The sequence below is a fragment of the Rattus norvegicus genome, chromosome 15 (genome assembly GCF_021556685.1).
Source record: "Rattus norvegicus strain SHRSP/BbbUtx chromosome 15, alternate assembly SHRSP_T2T, whole genome shotgun sequence".
Classification (NCBI taxonomy): domain Eukaryota; kingdom Metazoa; phylum Chordata; class Mammalia; order Rodentia; family Muridae; genus Rattus; species Rattus norvegicus.
Window position 1 is genome coordinate 8,175,935 of NC_141548.1, and position 7,492 is coordinate 8,183,426.

At 40.6% G+C, this 7,492-nt stretch overlaps 1 pseudogene; it reads right to left on the reverse strand.

Moving 5' to 3' along the window:
* Positions 1-340: 340 nt before the first annotated feature.
* Psmb3-ps8 (proteasome 20S subunit beta 3, pseudogene 8) lies at positions 341-958 on the reverse strand (annotated as a pseudogene).
* Between the last annotated feature and the right edge of the window lie 6,534 nt (positions 959-7,492).

A 7,492-nucleotide genomic window follows, 5' to 3' on the forward strand; every position in this document is an offset into this window, starting at 1 on the left:
GGACTCATAATGATTTTCAGAAGTTACTGGGAGGTTATTAACTGGCTGCAGCTTGCGATTGGCTTGGCTACTCAAGAGGTGGGCAACTTATCTCAAACTTTACAAGGTGATAAAGATTTTAAAAGCCCATGTAAATTGTCAGCAGAGGCTGAAAAGGTGTTCTCTCTCGTAGAAAGGAAATTACAGGTACACATTTAGATACACACACACACACACACACACACACACACACACACACACACACACACATATTTCTTTAAGAAAGGTGGTTTTATTAAAAAGAAAAACAACCAAAGGAAAGACAGGACCAGAGCACAGGTTAACCCATCCAGAGCCCAGGTTAGTCCATCTGGGCCTTCAGCAATCTGGTGGAAATCTTGTCTTTTTCAATGATTTGAACAATGATGCCCATGCCTGATATGGCATCCTGGTCCAGAGTATTCACATGGCCTGAGAATGGTTTCAAACAGGCATTCTGGATCCATGTTGGGTTTCCAGAGAGACTCACACATCCCATACATTTGTTCAGAGCAGGTATCACTGACCATGAAGTCATCAGTCACCATGGGACAGCCAATGAGGGCCAGAGAGCAAATAAAGGCCTTAAAGGTCTTTGGGTCCAAGCCAGCAATGACAGATTCTGTGTAGTAGGGACCAAACTGTTTCTCATACGTGAGGTTGGCCACCATGCTTGTAAGGGTGTAAGGCTTTATCTGCTGATCTTCCTACAGCTCATACAGGTTCAGTCAGAACTTGAGACACTGGGCAACTGTCTGGATGTCAAGTGGCCAGGCAGGCCAGGCCTATGTAGAGCCTGTCACCTATGGGAAAGATCTTATGGAAGTCCATGGTCACCATCTGGGCCTGGATCCCGGAATGCCTTTCTGCAGCGATGGCCATACAGTTCTTTCCTTTCATGGTCATGATGGCCCCCTCCATTATAGGACATAATAGACATGATTGAGCTGTCGTGAGAGTCCGATCTCTGCTGCGTTGCCTACAAACCAGCTCTGGCTTTCTCCTTATCAAGATCATATTGATCCAACCATGTCTTGCATCTTTACCTTCTACTCATTACCCTACAGGAATGCTAATGCAGAGGGATGATTTTATTTTAGAATGGATTTTTTCTTTCAGCACATAAACAGTAAGAAGTTTAAAGTCTACATAGATAAGGTCTCTGAATTGAAAGGAAAAGGAAAAACGAGACTGACAATTATCTGGATACAGCTGGAATTATGGTACCTTTCACTAATGTAGAGATTGCCTTGTTATGGGTAGAAGAAGAACCTCGGCAAAGAGAATGCAAGAATTTCTTGGGAGAGATTAGCAACAGGTACTCTAAAAGCAAGCGACTTCAGTTCATAAAAAATAAATAAATTGGATTCTCCCTCATCTAATGAATAGAATTCCAATTTCTGGAGCCCCTACATTTTAAACTGAAGCTAATCAATCAGGAAAGGCAGGATATAAATCAGAAGATGTAAATAAGGGGACTGAGAGTCCCTACAAGTCCGATCAGAAATCTCACTTATATGCAATACTCATGGTGTTCTCAGAGTTTCAAGAGTCTCAATATAGTAACCGACTCTCAAGATGCAGAGACTCTTTAGACACAGAGACTGCTGACCTTACTCAGGAGGATTCTGAACTGACCTCACTGTTTACTCAGCTATAACAAGTGATCAGGATTAGGAGTCATACACTGGATATAACACACATTAGATCCCATACAGGTCTACCGGGCTCTCTGGAACAAGGTAATAATGAAATTGACCAGCTATTGATAGGAAGTGTACTAGAAGCTTCAGAATTCCAGAGAAAACACCATGTTAACGGCAAAGGTTTAAAAGAAAGAATGCTCTATCAGTGGGGAAAAAAGCCAAGGAATTTGGGAGCAGACGCCCTACTTGCTCATTATATAACCAAACTCCATTACCTACAAGAAGTAACCCTAAGGTAGCCAAAGAGATAATATTTGGCAGATGGATGTCTTCTATTTTACAGAGCTTGGTAAGCTGAAATATGTGCACCATGGTATAGACACATACTCAGGCTTTCAATGGGCAACTCCCTTAGTTTCCGAAAAGGCTGATTCTGTCATTACACATCTCTTAGAAGGTGTGACCATTATGGTAATACTCATACAAATTAAAACAGACAATGGTCTGGCATATGTCTTTAATAAGAATATGCAGGGTTTTTTTATATATTATAATATAAACCACATTACAGGCATATCACATAATCCTACAGGACAAGTGATTGTGGTGAGATCTGAGTGAATGCTAAGAGATGCTTAACAGGCAAAAGGGGGCAACAAAACCCCTCAGAGTTAGATTGCATAGTGCTTTATTTAATTGGATATTTTTTTAATTTATATTTTAAATGATATCCTCTTTCCCAGTTTCCTGTCCATAAGCCCCCTATCCCATATTCCCTCTACCTTTTATGAGGATGTTCCCCCACACAACCACCCACCCCTTCCTGCCTTCCCTCTCTGACATTCTCCTACACTGGGAGTCTAGTCTTGGCTGGAACAAGGGCTTTTCCTCCCATTGGTGCCCAACAAGTCCATCCTCTGCTATATACGCAGCTAGAGCCATGGGTCTGACCATGTGTACTCTTTGGATGGTCATTTAGTCCCTGGGATCTCTGATTGGTTGGTATTGTTGTTCTTATGGGATTGCAAACCCCTCAGTGCCTTCAATCTTTTCTCTAACTCCTCCAATGGGGACCCCATTCTCAGTTCAATAGTTGGCTGCTAGCATTCGTCTCTGTATTTGTCATGCTCTGGCAGAGCCTCTCAGAAGATAACTATATCAGGCTCCTGTCAGCATGCACTTCTTGGCATCAGCAATATCATCTGGGATTGGTGGCTATACATGGGCTGGATCCCCAGGTAGGGCAATCTCTGAATGGCCATTCCTTCAGTCTCTGTTCCACACTTTGTCTCCATATCTTCTCCTATGAATATTTTGTTCCCCTTTTTAAGAAGACTGAAGCTTCTGCACTTTGGTTGTCCTTCTTCTTGAGTTTCATGTGTTCTATGGATTGTATCTTGCGTAATTAAAGCTTTTCGGCTAATATCCACTTATCAGAGAGTGCGTTCTATGTGTATTTTTTTTTTCTGATCAGGTTACCTCACTCAGGATGATAATTTCTAGTTACCTCCGTTTACCTATGAATTTCATGAAGTCACTGAGTAGCTGAGTAGTATTCCATTGTGTAGATGTATCACATTTTCTGTCCATTCCTCTGTTGAAGGACATCTAGGTTCTTTCTAGCATCTGGCTATTATAAATAAGACTGCTATGAACATAGTTGAGCATCTGCCTTGTTACTTTTTGGAGCATCTTTTGGGTATATGCCCAGGAGTGGTATATAGCTGGGGCCTCAGGTAGTTCTATGTCCAATTTTCTAAGGAACCTCCAGACTGATTTCTAGAGTGGTTGTACCAGCTTGCAATCACACCAACAATGAAGGAATGTTCTTCTTTCTCCACATCCTTGCCAGCATCTGTTGTCACCTGACCTTTTGATCTTAGCCATTCTGACTGGTGTGAGGTGAAATCTCAGGGTTGTTTTGATTTGCATTTCCCTGATTACTAAGGATGATGAACATTTATTTAGGTACTTCTTAGCCATTCAATATTCCTCAGCTGAGAATTCTTTGTGTAGTTATGTACCCCATTTTTAATAGGGTTATTCAGCTCTCTGAAGTCTAGCTTCTGGAGTTCTTTTTCTATATTTGATATTAGCCCTCTATCAGATGTAGGATTGGTAAAGATCTTTTCCCAATCTGTTGGTTGCTGTTTTGTTGTAATGACAGTGTCCTTTGCCTTACAGAAGCTTTGCAATTTTATGAGGTCTCATTTGCCAATTCTTGATCTTGGAGCCTAAGCCATTGGTGTTCTGTTCAGGAAAATTTCCCCAGTGCCCATGTGTTAGAGGCTTTTCCCCAATTATTCTTCTATTAGTTTGAGTGTGTCTGGTTTTATGTGGAGAACATTGATCCACTTGGACTTGAGCTTTGTAGAGGGTGGTAAGAATGGATCGATTTGCATTTTACATGCTGAAACCAGTTGAACCAGCACCATTTGTTGACAATGCTATCTTTTTTCCGTTGGATGGTTTTAGGTCCATTGTCAAAGGTCAAGTAACCATAAGTATGTTGGTTCATTTCTGGATTTTCAATTCTATTCCATTGATCTACCTGCTGGTCTCTGTACCAATACTATACAGCTTTTATCATTATTTCTCTGTAATACAGCTTAAGGTCAGGGCCGGTGATTCTCCTAGAAGATCTTTTATTGTTGACAATAGTTTTTGCTATCCTGGTTTTTTTTTTGTTTGTTTGTTTTTTTCGTTGTTATTCCAAATGAATTTGCAAATTGCTCTTTCTAACTCTATGCAGAATTGAGTTGAAATTTTGATGGGGATTGCATTGAATCTGTGGATTGCTTTGGGCAAAATGGCCATTTTTTACTCTCTTAATCCTGCCAATCCAGGAGCATGGAAGCTCTTTCCATCTTCAGAGATTTTCAATTTATTTCTTCAAAGACTGGAAGTTCTTTTCATACAGATCTTTCACTTGCTTGGTTAGTCACACTGAGTTATTTTATGTTATTTGTGACTATTGTGAAGGGTGTCATTTCCCTAATTTCTTTCTCAGACTGTTTATCCTTTGAGTAGAGGAAGGCTACTGAGTCATTTGAGTTAATTTTATACCCAGCCCCTTTGGTGAAGTTGTTTATTAGGCTTAGTAGTTCTCTATTTGAACTCCTGGGGTCACTTAAGTATACTATCATATCATCTGCCAATAGTAATATTTTGACTTCTTCCTTTCCAATTTATTACCCTTTAACCTCCTTTTGCTGTCTGATTGCTTTGCCTAGGACAATGAGTACTATATTGAGTAGATGGGGAGAGAGTGAGCAGCCTTGTCTAGTCCCTGATTTTAGTGGGTTCGTATTAAGTTTTTCTCCATTTAGTTTGATGTTGGTTTACTGTATATTGTCTTTATTATGTTTATCTATGGGGCTTGAATGTCTGAACCTTCTAAGACTTATAACATGAAGGCGGTGTTGAATTTTGTTAAATGCTTTCTCAGCATCTAATGAGATGATCATGTGTTTGTTTTTTTTTGAGTTTGTTTATATAGTGAATTACATTGTTGGATTTCTGAATATTGAACCATCCCTGCATCCCTGGGATGAAGCCTACTTGGTCATGATAGATGATCATTTTGATGTGTTCTTAGATTCAGTTTGAAAGACTTTTATTGTGTATTTTTTTCATTCAAATCCATAAGGGAAATTGGACAGAAGTTCTTTTTCTTTGTCGGGTCTTTGACTCTTGATCTCTTTCCTAGGTTTTCTATCTCCAGGGTTGTCTCCATTTGTGATTTCTTTATTGTTTCTATTTCCAGTTTTAGATTCTTGATCATTTTGTTCAGTTCTTTAACAATTTTGGTATGCTTTCCTGTAATTCTTTATTGGATTTTTGTGTTTCCTCTACAAGGGCTTCTACATGTTTGCCTGTGTTGTCCTGTGCTTTACGGGAATTTTTTCATGTCCTTCTTAATGCCCTCTATCATCAACATGAGATGTGATTTCAAATCCAATCTTGCTTTTCCAGTGTGTTGGGATATTCAGTATTTGCTTTGGTGGGAGAACTGGGCTCTGATGACGCCAAGTAGTCTTGATTTCTGTTGCTTAGATTCCCACACTTGCCTCTTGTCATCTGGTTGTCTCTCGTGATCGCTATTCTTGCTGTCTCTAACAGTGGCTTGACCTTCCTGTAAGCCTGTGTGGGAGCACTCCTGGAGACCAGCTTTCTTCCAATTGGATCTGGGTACAGAGAGCTGTGTCCCAGGGTCAGCTCCAGGTGCAGGCAGAAACTGGAAGGGATCCTGTCCTGACTGTTCCTGGGTTCTTGTATCCAGAGGGCTCTTGGCAGGTTCCTTGCCAGGAACATGAGCAGTTGTGGTGGTCTCCCCTGAATTCTTAGGTTGTCTGCACTTCTAAGAGTCCAGCTCTCTCCCCTATGGGATTTGGGTACTGAACGCCATGGAACTGTCTCAGTTTCAGGTGCAAGCAGAAACTGGAAGGATTGTGTCCCACACTACTGCTGGGTTCCTGTGTCCCGAGTGCTCCAGGTGGGTCCCTCAGAGTAGAAATGGTGGTCTTGCCTCTTGCTCTCTGTGACAGAGATCCTGGAGACTGACTTTCAGCTCTGGGTGCAGGCAGAAACCAGAAGGATCCCTGACTGCTCCTAGGTTCCTGTGTCCAGAGGGCTGTAGGTGGATTCCTCTTCCCCCAGGACCGTGAGCAGAAATGGTGGTCTCTCCTGAGCTTTCAGGATTGTTCACACTTCTGAGAGTCCAGCTCTCTCCCTCGTGAAATTTGGGTACAGAGAGTTGTGGAACCAGATCAGCTCTGTCACAAGGAGAAACTTTAAGCTACATAGTGCTGTCTTAACCTTAACTTTTTTATATGCTAATGAACAAAAGACTGCAGCTGTTGAAAGACATTGGATTTTGCAGAGAAGTGCTGAACTAAACCAGCATGTTTATTTTCAGATATCCTGACACCAGAATGGAAAACAGGAAATATTTTACTATGTGTGAGGGGTTTTGTCTATATTTCCAAAGGAAAAGAAAAGCTATAGGTTCCTTCCCAGTTGGTAGAAATCAGATATGACAAAGGGAGATCCCCTGAAGACCTTGGCTATGGACAAGAAGGAGACTATCATGATTAACAAGATAGTTGATATACATGTGGTGATCTATATGTCTCTGTACACAGAGGCAGTTTGGGAACTTGTTGAAACTTAATTATCTATATACAGCCAATAAGTATTATTGGCTGTATAAAATTCTCATTACTTGCTATTACATACCATCTTTCTAATGGCATGAATGGAAATTTATATTGTAGTTTGATTATGTGATCAAACTAACCTCTAAAGAAAGGCAGTTGTCTTTTTTTATTGTTTTTCATTAACCATTCTGTTCCATATGAATATCTTTACAGAGCTATGTGTTCTTTATAAGGTTTCTATATTGCAGAATGAAAGAAGAGAAGGACAGCCCTGACAAGATTCACACTCTGGGATGCTGTGATTCTGGGACATTCCATTCCAGCTCCCAATTATAGAGGAGCTGTTTCCTCTAAAGACTTGCTTCTAGGATATTTACAAAACTGCCAATTCACCCATCCAGACACTCAGACTGTTATAGTCAGGAAGTCAGGTAAGCCATAAACTTTCTTAGCACACAGAGACTGGAAGGCAAATGATGCCAGCTAGTTCTTATTTGACAAAACCAAATTTCCTATTTCCCTTTGGGCCCCGACAGGGAATTGTTTTCCTTAAATCAGTTAGAAGCAAAAGAAGGTCATTGTCTCAGTCCCTTAGGTTGGGTTGGATGATTCTGGTTATTTTATGAATTATAGATAAGTTGTCATTTTAAGAAATACTTTATAAAAGTT